The sequence below is a fragment of the Eurosta solidaginis genome, chromosome 1 (genome assembly GCF_040869045.1).
Source record: "Eurosta solidaginis isolate ZX-2024a chromosome 1, ASM4086904v1, whole genome shotgun sequence".
Taxonomy (NCBI): Eukaryota; Metazoa; Arthropoda; class Insecta; order Diptera; family Tephritidae; genus Eurosta; species Eurosta solidaginis.
In genome coordinates, this window is record NC_090319.1 from 388486160 (window position 1) to 388502303 (window position 16144).

A 16144-nucleotide genomic window follows, 5' to 3' on the forward strand; every position below is an offset into this window, starting at 1 on the left:
TTCTGACTGAGCTGATAGTCTTGCTCAACGTCATTTTGCACATCCATATAAGTTTTGCGGGGAAACCAAACTCAGATATAGCGGCATATAGGCAGATCCTTTTCCTGCTGTCGAGGGCGGCTTTAAACTAGACGAAGAGGTGATGTGTGTCGATTCTTTTTTCGCAGATTTGTTTTTGTTCAAGATTTGGCGCATTTTGAAAATCTGTTCGATGGTCTGAAGCCGCACAGATAAGGTCAAATCAGCCGATTCACGGTGGGCTTCAATCTTTCGCACAATACACTTAGCAGGACCTTATATGTGATATTAAGAAGGCTGATTCCGCAGACCTAGAATACTGGGGCATTATTCTGTAACTCGATTCTAAAGGAAATGCCACTCGAAAGCTGCGATTTGACAGCACACGTTTTTTTTTTTTTCAAATCCGAAAGAAATTTTTTCCGAATTGAGTAACTTAATAAGGCCCTTGGTGCTATGCATGCCGTCAAGCACGACGTGATAAATTTGGTTTTTTGTTTTTGATTAGGAGACAGCCTAGTTGATGAGTGTATCGTCCAATACTGGAACCAGGTAATGCAGACGACCATACTTAGTCCCGAGATTCGGTTTCCCGACTGTGGCTCAAAGTATGGCACTCAATATGGACATTAACCAGCCGAGTAACTTAATCCTCTTCTGAAATAGTCCAGACAGTCCATTACAAAATAGTAAATTTACTTCTAATTGATGCATTCGCATTCGTCAGTGCTAAAATTGAGGCATTCCTAACATTCCTAATTTGGGTGTTGTTAGAACAACAATCCAATGTTGTGGTTTGACAAATTTTGTAAACAGTTTAAAACTTTTCGTCTGCTGCATCAAACCAAAAACATCTCTGCTGCCAGTTTCAACTATCAGTCGCATGTTTAGACTAAACTGTATAGTGTTGTTGTCACTATGGTTGAATTGTTATTGGGATTGTAATAGAAAGGGTAAAGTTTGTGAAATTATCAAATTTTCCATGCAGTTTGAAATGCAGTGGAGACTAACTGATATACAAAATTGTATCACAAAGTTGTTGTTGCAACTCTAATAGCTGTTAAGTGACCTTAAGCTGTTTTGGGTTTTGAAATTGTTTACACGAAGTTTTGCTTAGAATTACATTAGACTCGTTTTGGGGGAAGAATGCAATAAGTGATGGAGTTTAATAGGAAATTGTGAAAAAGGCTTTTATAGTTTAGGAGTTGCTCACTAATTAACTTATTTTTGAACTTTTTTTTATTTAACGGAGGCAACAGTGCCTACGTCGGAGCTTGACATCCCCCCCCCCCCCCCCCCCCCCCCCTAACAGCTTTGTTGTTACGTCTACGTCCTCCTCTTTTCCCTTTCATTTTAATAAGTCCTTCTACCCAGCTTTGGGCGGTTATAGCCCTAAGGTGCAGATAAATACTGCTCATGAGCAAGGAATTTTTCTCAAGCTACTTTAAATATGCGCTACAGGGGTGGACGTTTTGGTCATGCCATTCATCCTCTTGGACCTCTCCGAAAAAGGTAGAGTTTTGATGTACTTACTTTGATATTTTATCTACTTTATGCATCCTCCCTATTGCTGCATGTTGCCACTATTTCTTCCCCTCTTTCTGACCTGCAAGTTTCGAGGTACTTATGTACTTCCTCGATATAAGGCTATCTCTGTCTTTCAGCTACGTAAGTACATGCCTTGCTGGGGCAGCTACTCCATCTCACGACCCTGGACTGGGTCCTTTTCCCCTCTTTAAAGCAAGGTTATCGCCTTTCGCCGGTCTCTGTCTCTTAAGTTTGCCCGAAACTTCTCCCTCCTTATATCAGTTACAATAAGGAGGGTTGCTAGTGTCAACTTTTCTATCGATGAACTGCCTTGCCCCACCTACATACATATGTATATCTACTCCATCGTGGGCTCCACTAATGGTTGGTGGAATCAATCACGGCGTCCGCACAATTCCTAATAATGCTACCGTAAAACAGCTCCCTATAATCTCTCTGTTCGTACTTTTTTCACTCTTCTTCCCGGTTCAGAGCTCGTTGACTTTCGCTCCGCGCAACGCGATGTCATATTTCCTAGCTTGCGAACCTATTTTCCTCTCTCCTTTCAAATATAGTTAAAAAGTCTCAGTGGTCCATCTTTGTCGAATGTCCACTTACCTGAAAAGACGTTGTCAGCGATACATTAAATATGGGGAAGAAGAACCATCCGCCATTGATATCTCCCAAGCGGATTTCGATGTTTACCTTCGACTTATCCAGTGGTGCACCCTCCTTTGCCAAATCAACGGCTTTTTCGTTACTTTCTATCCTTTTATAACCTGAAATAGATGTGTGACCCGCATAAGCGAAGTCTCCCCAATGCTTGTTTGCATTTCTGGGCGTATCTTGATGAAGTACGGGGTGAGATTATTATTTTAAGTGCCTCTTTACTATCAATATATCTATTGATGCGACTGTAGCTAAACCAGAATTGCTGTTGCTTTCTTCGCGGCTACAATGCCCGCTTGAACGACTCTGCAATAATCTGCTTGCCTGTAGGATTTTATTATTCCTAGATCGACACAGTAAACAGCGGACCCGACCCCTTCCATTTATTTGGAACCATCGGTATACACGTATATAGTATGTTCTGCCACCCTTGCACCAACGTTCCAACTTTATTTTGGCCCTCCTAAGATGTCTTTCGAAGCGCAAGCACGGGTCCATGTAGTCTGTTCGTTCTATATTTGATTGCGCTTGCCGTAGGGCTGCAGTCAAGCTGCCCTGAGAGTTTTGTTGCAGATTTTAAAGCTATATTTTTGTTAGTTGTGAAGGCGGGATGTGCAGAATAGAATTCAATGCTCGGTCGGAGTAGTTTTTAGGTCCAGATTCAATAATTGATGATCTGCATACCCCATACTTTTTAGTATACGTACTCTTTGTGTGGCTGGCCACCAAAAAAGAAACCCATAGTAAATTATGGGCTTCACAACTGCCGTAAAAACTCAATGAGATGGCGTGGGCGACAGGCCCCATCCTAGGGATCCTATCAGCATCTTGCAAGCATATAGTGCCGCGGAGGCTTTCAGATGAAAACTTTACTAAGCAGGGTAAGACAACGAATTTGTGGTGATGGATGATAATACCTCGTCAAATACTGTAGTGTATCGATCAGCCATTGCGTTCATAGTTCCGCGCTCTGTTGTCCGACCAACCATCCACAATTTACCACTCGATTCAGCAATAAACTATGTGTTCAATGTTCACCGCTTCCAACGGGTATCGAGAGCCAATTAATCGTTTACCTATTTCACCTGTCGGCTTGGCATCGGCTGGTGATTCACTGTTAACGGAACCCTGAACCTACTTCCCGATTACACTCCCGTTTTAACCTTCTCGTCTCGATGTTTGTGCGTTTTACTTTTTTCAATATCAACAAATGGTACCCGAACAGGTACTTACGCCTTGAATCCGAGTATGCATCACTCTAATCAGCTTAAAATTATGTAATTACCTCGAAAAATATCAAAAGTTGTTGATACAGAGAGCAAGGCATTCTAATGGACTTATGTAAGTATGCCCCATATAATTATGTTTTATGATTTTTCACATTACCGTTCATGTTGTACTTCCTATTTAAAACTTATATCCAGTAAGGCTTTGAAAGTATTAAACCTAATAACAATGGAGGCACGGTGCACTGAAATAATGCCCGCAGGGATGTTTTTTTTTTTTTTTTGTTTGACTCTATTTTAATTTATTTACATTTTTACATTATTTTATACTACTTTAATTTATTTTAGATAAATATTGTAACGAATGTTAGCAGCATGAGCGATGCTATCGTCTCTAAGCCGATGCTAAGCAGTGAAGTGAATGCACATCAACAATTCAATCATTATGTATCTACATAAACGAAACAATAATTGCGTCTACATATATGTACCATGTACGTATACGAGCAGCGGAGAGTCAATGCACAAACACATGCATATATCTGAGATACTCCTATAAGTATGCAATGAGAAAAACTATAAAATTGTGCAATTGTAGTTACAGCTGAGAAGTTTGAGAGCTGCTGGACTAGTAGATTCTGGAAGCGCCTAGAAGATGCGAAGGTTGAAATCAAAGAGTATAAATTGTAGAGGCGCTGGAATTCAGTTTGATTTGAGTTGTCAAGCAGTTTCGACTAAGACGCTATCTAGCGAGCAAGAGCAGTATTATTTTGAATAGTAGAGTTTCATTTGAGCTATCAATCAGTTTGATTATTAAGCAAGCTATTCGTTGCACAGTTTGAGTGTTATTGTGAAGTACTTTAATAAAGGCCATTTTGCATTATTACAAATTGGAGTTATTTATTCAACAGTTTAGTAATTCGAACTTAGCAGAGGATTGCAAATAAAAGGATTTGCAAGTAAATTCGTTACCATATATTAAATTTTATTTCATTTTACTTTGTTTTTGTATTTTATATTTTAATATGTTGGGGATTATTTATTTAATTTTATTTTATTTTATTCAATGTTTTTATTTTATTTTATTTTATTTATTTTTTATTTTATTCTATTTTATATTTATTGACTATTAATTGGCTCTAGGTCATAAGGAGTAAAAACACAAGTTTTTTTCGATTGCGCATCGGTAACTGTACTCAAGGGCAAATGAATTTACACGTCTGACTGATTTGACGTGGAGCTTGATACTCAAGCTTGTGTTTTTACTCCTTATGACCTAGAGCCAGTCAATAAATATATTTGAAAGCAAAGGTCGCAAAAATAATATTATTATTCTATTTTATTTTATTTTTTTTATTTGATTTAATTTAATTTAATTTGTTTTATTAATTGAACTTAACTTTATTTTATTTTATTTTTTTTTTTAAATTATTTTATTTGATTTTATTTTGCTTATGTGAATACTAAATGTTTTTCGCTTTTCCCGTAAATTTTAAAATGTGACTTCCCTTTCTGAATTAAGCTTACAGTAATATACACACCGTATTTTTGTACTTACATATCCATATGCACGTCCTTGAATGAAGCTTCATTTTTCCATTCCCTAAAACAGCTTGGCGCTTGAGTCAAGCAACAACAATCAATTTATACAAATTGAATCCGTTTATGTTGCTGGTGTCGTGCAGCACTTTCGTTTTCAGTCAACCTACATTTTGCCCAGTCCACACCATTGACAACTAAAACAACCAAACAACACATAAACAGATGCCAGACGGTGTCTGATGTTTGCCAATGCCGAATTGCAGATGCACGACAACATAAAATTACTTTAGCATCAATAAAAAAAAAAAAACAAAATAACAAAAATTGCAATAACATTCATGCCACATGTGCTATACCAGCAATGTGCAACGTGCAACGTACTCCCATCGGTTGCATCATTTAATGATCAGCTGCTGAGTGTAGTCAAAATTTGGTCAACAAGTTGCTTTTTCATGCATTGTAGTTGCAGCTCCTGCTAGTTTCACCCACAAATGCATGCACGCGTGACTGCAAGTTGTGTTGTTGTTGCTGCTGTATGAATGAATTAGATGAAGCTTAGTGCTAATGCTGGCGGCATTTAGTTTATGCAGCATTAAATGTATGCAACAACACACATACAAATGCACAAACGTATAAAATGTTGCACATAACTGGATTTAGACTTACACATATGCATATACATTTACTACGGCACATGTACATATGTATGTATTTATGTACATACCTGACAATTGTGAATTTTTGTTTGCGGTTTTGTTGTTGTTGCTGCGCGAAAATTCATTCACAAAATTCGCCAACAATGATGCACACAACGACCGACGTGTATCCAAGCCTAAACGAAAATATTCCAATTGACTTTGGAATTTAGTTCATGGTCATTGTAATGTTAGCGCAATTTGGCTCGTAGGATCGTTAGCCAGTTGGCCGAGTTGCCGCATGGTGGGCTGTTTAGATGGCTGGGTGCATGTGATTTGTGTGCTTATTTAAGGTTAGATGCTGTATGCATGTGCTTAGATGTAGGTATGAATGAATGAATGTACCTCTGTTTGTACGTAATATACATGCATACGTGGCAGTTTATGTCAGCATAAATTTGTATGTATGTGATATGCATTTAGTTATTCATGAATCATGATTGTTTTCTAAGCTGACTTAAAATACATGCTGTTTGCTTTTAAATTCATATTGGTTTATGTGGAAGTATGTGAATATGTACAACGCACATTTTAGTGTCTTATTTGAAGTCAATTTGGCGCGAAATTAGTAATTTTCACATGCTGTGCGCAGAGAGCTTCAATAGAGCAGAATCTAATTAATGCATATTTTGTTGGGCTCAGTGAATATTTATTTCTAACTGAATCGCCATTATATATTTAGGACTATAAATTTTATTAATATTACATATATGTATTTGAATAAATTTGCTAAATACATGTACTAAACATTTTTGTGACTACATAAATTCGATGTGCAGCATGAAAGTGAAATGAATAGTGAGTGGATATTTGCATAAAAGCATTATGGATATAACAAAAATATTTAGAAAACGAAAATATATTGTTTTGTATATAAACAGCGTCAATGAAATAGAAAACTAATTCTCAAACAATAACATTGACCTGATTTAACTCATGGTCCAAATATTGTGGATAAACCGCAAAAATAACATAAGCGACAGAATCTAAAACTTGTATGGTATTGAAGTAAGTAAAATTTTTTGTAAATTTTGTAAATTATATAATAATTGTGTCATGTTATTACATATCGATGGCCACTCGCAGACATTTTGCCAATTGTGTATGCCCTCAGTGTGTGAAGGGTGCCGCCAATTCGTCCAACCAGATTATCTCCTAACAGTTCTCAGCAAACCACTTGCTTTTTCTGATGAGCTTAAGCAGGATTGAAAGATCCGTCGGGGCATTGATGCAATGACCTATGATGGCACCCGTAATTACTCTCACTGCAAATTTTTTTTTAGCGTGAGAAGGAAATTAGTTTCTTTTCTATCCAACTATAGCCAGACCTTGAGATCTCGCAATGAACCCGTTTGGCCGACTTAATCTAATATAATTCGATTTTCCTCAGGAGATAAGTCATCGGACGAAGCTGTCCGCCTCACTTTTGTCCATTTCGGAACCTCTCTTGTTCATTTTATATGCAAATTCATTCCAGAGACCGAGTAAAGGGAGATATTGAAATTGCAATATAGTTCCTGCCAGTTATGATTACATTAAATTGCCCCCTTGTCATGGCATCTAATATGGTCGCGTGCCGATATTAGACATGGCGAAACCTATCAGTTAACGGCCTGAAATTCACTGTTTGGTACTTTTATAATATGATTTGATTCGACTTCTTGCGCAGTACGTTTTTGAGATTAGTTCATCGAATTACAAAAACCAAATATATAGAATTTGTATTTACATTTGTATGGTTCCGCTATGATGGTAGAGCCCCTTTCACAGCCAATACTTGCACGAAGACTTGTCGAGGCATCAGTAAAAACTACGTTTAATCCTTCCTGAGGTGTGCTGCTCACTGCGCCTGATATTGCCAGGCCCGCTAGCCCTGGAACCTTCCAAAATCTCACCTTAACGTTACTTTTCCAGCTTAATTTGAAGTTTCACAAGAGAGATTTATCATTATGCGGTTTAACCTCGGTTATTTTGAAAGGAGCAATTTTTGTTTTTCTTGTGAATAGGATACGTTCTGTTTTTGTTGGATCTACCCACCGTTTCCATGAGCTCGCTAATCGTTGGTAGGAATTTACCTGTGATCAGAAGCACCAAATTGAAGGTGTAACCGGCTACCCTCATTCCTCCTGCCTTGAGGATTTCCAGAACTTCAATAACTACGAGTATCCATACAATAGATCATAGTACTTTCTGAAGGGTTCCTCTGGTAGCCATGTTACATACTAAGCCCACTCCAAATAAAGTGAGGATGCAAAAATAGAATATCTGCCTCGTTGAAATACTTTTCTTTTGCTTTAAAGGGACTAAACAAAATTTGTTCTTGTTATTGATATTAGAGAAAAATTGCAAAGTTTACAAACGGCGATGGTTACTAGGACATGTTTCTGAATTTCACTTCTTCATCAGTATTGAACACGAAATCTCCAACATTCATACTTCATACTACCTTCATAAAGCCTTTATCCACTCAGCCATATGAATTCCCCGCTGCTCGCTTTGCAATTGGTCTCTAAGTATTGCCTTCTTGTTGCTTCTGCTTAATACACATACTAATTCTATAAGTTTTATTTCCTAATCCTATAATCTCCCTGGAAGAAAGCTGATTCAGAAACATGTCCTAGTAACCATCGCCGTTTGTAAACTTTGTAATTTTTCTCTAATATAAATAGCAAAAACAATTGTATAGAGCAATATGAACATATCTCGCTAATTAAATACAGTAAAAATTTGGTCTTGTTCTACTCTACTCTGAAGGCTCGACTCAAGGGAAAATATTTCCCAATCAATGTCAAGTCTCAAGTTTTTCTCAAATAAACGACAAATTGAATATTAAAGATGTACAAAAATGGGTCTCAAATGATAAACAATATCGAGAATTGGAGAGTTAACTGGTTCCCAACTGTTCGGAGTTTCTGTTTCGTTGTTTATTGGCTTGAATTGAATGAATGCTTACTGTGAAGAAAACTTATAAGAAGGATATCTTTGTACTTTATTGTATTGAGGCCTAAGATAATTGACTTAGATATCATAAGTGGTTCCAGGCTCTGGATCAGGGACTGTTATCAGTCTTGGACCGGCCATAGTGACGAATGTCACGCGTGATTAGTTATCACGTGCTGCTCGAGGTGCCCCTGCTTCTACTGATAATGGCGGATCTAGAGAGGACAACTCGATAAAACCCGCACCCCTGAGTCATTGTGCCGAGCTCAGGGGAGGGAGGACTCTTTAAGAGTCAAGATCGGTACACAACGGTGACGAACTGGATTGTTTAAGGCTTTTGATTATTGACATTGAATTTTGACTTGATGACTTTGGGCTGGTAGGTGCGGTATTCTGCCACCTTAGTAGTTTGGGGTGAAACCCTACCGAAATGGCTGGTAGGCTAATGCTGCACCTGCCCACGTCCCGTTAAAATCGTGGCGGGCCTAAAGGTACGTTCCGGCTCCGTCGCCGTTAAGTTGGTGGTGTAGGTGTGGTTGAAAATTTTTCCGTTTCGGGTCCGGTCTGGCTCTGAACGCATTACTCATAAGGTAATGCGTCAACCCTCGCGTGGCCTCCCTGCGTAGCATAGATAACCACGAGATCGTTGAAGGGCGACTACATAATCGGCTTCACAGCATGTGTACTGCAAGGGCAGATCGACGGAAACGGCTCTCCATTCGATTGTAAAGCAAATAGAGGGGTCCCTGGAACACAATGCGTATGCTCTGGGTGGCTTTCTAGACATCGAGGGGGCTTTTAACAATGTCTTACCGGGGGCAATCGAAAGAGTTCTGGTGGGTTTAGGAGTCGAAGCGGCTCTGGTTGAATTTATTAGCAAACTTCTATGCAGCAGAATTGTCGCAGCGGAGTAGGGAGGGGCCATAATTAAGAGGAAGTTGTGCAGGGGCACGCCACAGGGGGGTGTCCTATCTCCTCTGCTCTGGATTGTGGTAGTCAACGAGCTTCTTGTGGAGCTGGAAGCCAATGGTTGTCGGGTGGTTGCCTATGCAGATGATCTCGCTATCCTAGTCAGAGGCAAATTTCTGGGCATCCTGCGCGATGTTCTGCAGGGCTACCTGGATACTGGGCTAGATGGGCTGAATCATGTGGATTGGCGGTCAACCCGGGAAAAACGGAATTGGTTCTGTTTACAAGGAGATATAAGATGCTCGATTTCAAACTCCCTTGATTGGAGGGGTACCGTTGGTACTTTCTGATAGGATTAAATATTTGGGGATTGTTTTGGACAAGAAACTGTCCTGGAGACCCAATGTGGAAGATCGGCCCAGGAAGGCCGCCACTGCCTTGTGCTGCTGCAGAAGGGCTATCGGAAAGAGATGGGGACTATCGCCAGGAGTAGTAGCTTTATGAGATGGTGGTCAAACCGATTCTGCTATATTGTGTGCTGGTCTAGTGGAAAGCACTGGACACGGTGAGCACCTCCAAAATGCTAATGTCCGTGCAACGGACGGCGCTGATCGGTATCAGTGGCGCTCTCAGAACAACACCTACCTTGGCACTGAACGTCATGCTGAACATATACCCAGTAGATATTGCGGGAAAGGCGGCCGCGGCAAGGTCGTTGGTCAGGCTTCGTGATATGGGATATCGGCTTTCTGGCTGCGGACACTCTAGCCTCAGTTTCGACTTTATCCCGGACAGAACGGACTACTGTATGCCGATAACTGCTCCCTATACAACCTTTATCCCAGTCAATCCATTGAGAGAGGAGTGGGGAAGAGGAATTATCTTGGGCATGGGACCGGTTAACTTGTTCACGGATGGGTCGAAGCTGGACGGAAAGGTTGGTGGGGGGTCTTTTGTCAAGAGCTAAATGTAAGCCGTAAGTTTAAGTTGGCTGATCACTGCAGTGTATTCCAAGCGGAAGTTGCTGCGATTAAGGATGCGGTGGATGGAATGCTATCCAGTGCTACTACGGTTAGGGAATTTAAAAACTATTCTGATAGCCAAGCGGCTATCAAGGCCTTGAGCTTAACTACAGTGCGATCGAGGGTGGTCTGGGAGTGCCTGACCTCGCTTGCGATTGCATCGAATTATTTTACAATTAAGATTATCTGGGTCCCGGGCCATAGTGATATCCCGGGTAACTGTCAAGCGGATCTCTTAGCCCGCATCGGTACAACTGAACCGGATGAAGATGGCTTTAGGGATTTCGGGATTCCGCTGGCCACCTGTGTATTGCTCCTCTATAGCTGGGCCTGGAGTCAGCTCAGCAAACGTTGGGGGGACACCACGTCTTGCAGGGTAGCAAGATCCGTCTGGCCGAAAGCGGATGGCAGGAGGTCTGCTGAAATAATTGGGTTCACTAAGGCTCACCTATCAATGGTAATTGGGGTTTTGACAGGGCACTGTCCCATGGGTATCTATGCGGTACGTCTCAATATACTGGAAACTCCATCCTGCTGCAGCTGTATGGAGGATGATGAGGTGGAATCATCAAATCATTTTATGCTTGATTTCCCAGCAACTAGGCGAAAGTACTTCGGTCGCGACTCATTGGATCTCCCGAAGCTTTATCCAAAGTTGAGATTGGTATTATTCGGAGCTTTATCGTTGCTACCCAAAGATTCTCTAAGTAGCTTGATCTAAGTCACCGTTATTTTTGGTGTATGTGGTATCACAACGGACCTTCGTGTTGTCCAAGTGAGCTATACTTATCAGGGCAGCTACCACGTAACCTAACCAAACATTATTGTATTATTTCAAAGAGGAAATACTAAAATGTGCACAACTTTTTAAACTATGTAACTGTACAAAAAGCACTGTACGATTGATTTGGTAGACATGGCGTATACGTAACATTCCTATTGAAGGGGTTGGAAGCATGTGAACACGTCGTAAAAGCTGGTGACTTCATTTAAGACAATTTTTACACATACATATATGTATGTAACACTCCTATGTATATTTTTGTGATTATAGCAGTATACGGCCCACTTGCAGTACGGCAAGTTCACTTTTTAACTCAGAGATAATCTGACATGAAGAATTAAACTCATACATTTTCGACACATTTTTTTAAATAACGGAGAGATAAAAAAAAACTTGCCGCTCTGCAAGTGGGCCTAAGTGTGATAACAAAAAATTTAAATTAACGTTTATTCCCTTAACGAAAACAAAAACAAGACAATTTAACAGGAACTTATCGTCCCTTTGATGTTCGCGAGTGTCTGTAACAGCAATAAAGAAGTTTCAATATATGTGACCCGGCCTATGAAAAGGTGGCTTATGACTCAAAAAAGAACTTGCGAGAAACCGCTGTCAAAGATAAACAATGCATTTCTTCAGTTTCTTCGTAGTTTTCTTTTTTTTTTTTGAGTCATAAACCAGCTTTTCATAGGCCGGGTCACATATATGATTCTACAGCATTTGAACCTAAATAAACAAAACATTATTCTAGGATTTGATGCTTGATATAGGAAAATAAAAGTACAAAAATAATTTACAAACACACGAATGTGGGACCAGTATTACCCACGAAATAAATGAGTTTGAAATGGTATAATTTTTTTTTTTCAAAACATGATTTAAAGTCAAACTTTTTTACCATACAAATAATAAAATTTTTAACACCACTTACACCAGTGGTGAAACCGTATTATGGGTGAGCGAGACACGAAAATGTGCACTCAAACCTGAAAATGTGCGAAGCTAAAATAAATAAATGCAAAGCGCGATAGCCTCCGAAGAGATTTAAGGCCGATCTTCTCTCGACAAATTGACGGGACGGGACCTATATTTCTTATGCTGACAGATGGATTTTCACTGAGAAGCTTTTCATGGCAGAAATACACTCGGAGTGTTTGACAAATCACTGCCGGGGGCGAGGCATGTGAGGAGTTAGCAGCTTTTAATTTTAGAAATATTCAGCAGTTCTGAGTATTAAGCATATAATCTTATTTTACCGCTATGTGCCGAAATCGACCTTTTCACAAGTATCATACCGTCGTTTTGAGTGGAAAGTAGAATTAGAAGCTTTTACAGCGGAGGCGACCATGTATGAAGTACCAAAATTCCTTAGCCAAAGATAGAAGCGATGCCATGGAAAATTGTAAAAGTTATCAATATCAATACGGTTGGAGTTTGCAAAGTCTATCTACCATGAGCCCTTTTGAGCCTACGCCAGATGTAATTTCGGGCTTAGGTATGTTTTTGGGACCATGCAAGGACTATTTCTGTTAATTTGTGACCATTTCCATATTGCTCTCGGAATTATTTTGGAGTCACTTGGGGATCATTTTGAGAAGCGTTTATGTCACTTGGGGATCATTTTGAGAAGTTTTTTTTTTTTTGTCGTATTTTTGAAACACTTTTCCGGCATCAATGTGGGATTACATTGGGATCGCTTCATTATCATTTCGGCATTGCTCCGGAACTGTTTTTAAGATCAATGCTTAGCGAAATTCGGTTTCTTGCTGGTTTTATTGGGGTGCTGGAGGGAAATGTCAGGTTATGTCCTCCTCGTTTATATGAAAAACTATTTAAGGATCACTTCGTAAATCCTTCGCGATCATTTTGGAATTATTCGGAGTTGTCTCAGGGAACAGTTTAGGTTGTTGTTGTTGTTGTGTTAGCAGTGAACAGTTCGGGTATTTACCGGAATTTTTTTGCGATCATTTCGGGACTATTTTGACTAACTGTTTCAGACCTTTTTTGAAATTATCGCAAGAGATATTGCTTTCGGGATCACTTCGGTACCATTAAAATATTACTTCGGGACGGTTTGGGGGACAATTTATATACATACATAAAAAAAAAAAAAAAAAATGAATTGCTCTTGCTGGAATTTAAAAACAGCTTGACCAATTTCGGTAGTTGTTTTGTTTCATTCGTTATGGATGAAAGACGATTAACACAAAATAATAAAATAATAAAAAAAAAGATTAAATAAAAAATAGTCATTTTGAGTGCAGGTGCCACTAGCGATGCTTGACTTTCTATAATGGTTGAACAAAATATATAATTCAAATATTATTTTGGCAATTTTTTAGCGATTTGCTTTAAAAAATGTTTGTTTTTTTTTGCATTATAAGAGCCCTCTTTAGCCCTGGTTTTAATAGCTCGTACCACACGATTGTTATACATTTGTTAGTAATTGCATTGTCATCCCTTGAACTTAATAAATCAACGAAGTTTAAATTATATTTCTTAAAACTGAACTAAAAAAACGCTAAATCTCAGCATAGTCCCTCTACCCCTTCTCATGACTCCTAGGTACGCTATTTCACTTTAAATTGTATCCCGTCCCTTTCCCGCGGTCTCCTCCATGCCACCCCGTTGAACTTATCAAATAATTGTACTGTTATCGATACTTGAAAAATTGACGACTTAGAAATCATATCTTTCCTTATAAACGGGGTCCATAAGCTATTTTTACTGGCACTCGACTTTGCCAATAAAAAAAGTGAAGTGGCAAAATAGGTGGAAGAAAATTTGATACCCCATTGTGTTTCCGATATGGTGTCAGTTTTTGCTTAGAATAAATTTCTAGCCTGCTTTACTGAGAGACGGCCAAAAATTACTAGACGATTAAGCGTCAACTAATAAAAGATTTATGATGAACAAGCAAATATGTACTTAGTTGTGAAAACCTATTAAAATTTAAAAATAAGTTCCTAATTTCTGTTTACATTTGAAACTGTGGTAATGACACAATAGAAAAATTGTTACCCGGCGTTTAAGCAAATAATTGACAAGCAAATCGCGTGTTTAAAAGAAATTGTTCAAATTTATAACAATATATGTATGTGTGTACATACATATATACTTATTAGGGCGGGTCGATTTAAAAATCGCTCATTGCTCTGTGAAAATCGTATTCTAGGGATCAAAAGGGATCAGTATTACGTAACCAATCAATTCAGAATTGGGTTCTCTCAAAATAACAGGATGAGGTTCTTTTACCATCCTAATATGATACTTCTCATCAATTTTATCTATCGTTTCTTATCTTGATTTGCTCTTGATATTTGTCAAGCAATTTATTCAATTTATTAAATACAATTTTTTTCTGCATTATTTCCATACCAAGTTTTTCCCAAATTCCAATCATCTTATCTTGTACTTCAATAGTGAATGATTTATGGGAAAACTTTTTTTGTTCTGTTTTAGCACGTTCGCTTAAGTAAAGATAATATCTCAAGATATCCAGATGGGTTGGTAAATTAAGATCAGTTAAATCAGTAGACACACCAAAAACAGTAACATCATGCTTGGGTATATGACTCATTGGATTTTCGATAGTTGTTGATGTAGTTGCTTCATCTTGCGGTGTAAAGGATGGTGGATTCATTGTAAACTTTTTGATTTGGAATGGTCACTTCACTTATTATTTTTTTTGAAATATTTTTTTATCTGAAATTAGCACTTCACACTTTGAGTTCTTCACAACGACTTAATGCATTCACAAAAACTGTTGCGTTATATATGGTCTACGAGACGAGGTAATAAGAATGAAATGGTAATTTCAATTCTACCTGCTGTGTCTTGTGGTGGCTTAAAAAAAACAACACAAGCAATTTTACGACATGCAAATGCATCACAGTGATGCCTTGGTTTTAAAAGGGGGTTGTAAAAACGCTAATTTCTAATAATTTTTTTTAATTTCTTTTCTATTACTAAGTTAAATTCATTTTTAGCACGCTTTTATTAGCTTGGCCTGTATGTAACGGAATTTTTGAGCTTAATTTTCACCGGTTTCTAGAAGTCTGATTAATTTGAAGCTTTGCATACGTATCAAGGACCGATGACAATGCATTAATGTAATGGTGTGGTGACACAAGGTCAACGGCCATAAGGTCAATTGGCCTTATTACCACATAGCCATTTAGCTGATTTTTTCATGTAAAGTGCAAAACAGGCGATTTTTTTAAATGTTTGTATGGTGAACCCCCAGGGGGGTTCCAGGGGGTGTGCCACTGGAATCGGTGGGTCGGGCCTCCAAAGTTAGTGGGGGTCGGTCATACATTTGGACTCGATTGGTCAAAGTGGGGTTTTTCAAAATTTGCCCCTACCCAAAAGTTCGACCCAAATTGGGGGACATCAGAATTCGTTTTAGAGGTATGGTTCCTTCGGCAAAGTTTCTTATTTTGATCCCTAGAATATGATTTTCACAGAGCAATGTGCGATTTTATCCTCCCCACATATCGACTCGGCCTAATACTTATAGATATGTATGTCCCACTATAAAGGACTGCGTAAACAATAATCACACCTCATCCCCCTTTCACTTTATCATTACCACCATGCAGAACACGCTGATGAAATTAAGGAATTTGTGGTGAATGCGTTAGTCATATTTTTAGTGTCAATAAAATTTAAAGTAATTTGTATTTCATACGCAAATATTGTGAGCACTCAAACCTACACACACACACACACACACACACATACACGCAAGTGAATTTAATTCATGGTGCTTGCGTGCCGATATTTTAAAAATAATCTCTTCTATAATTACAACAA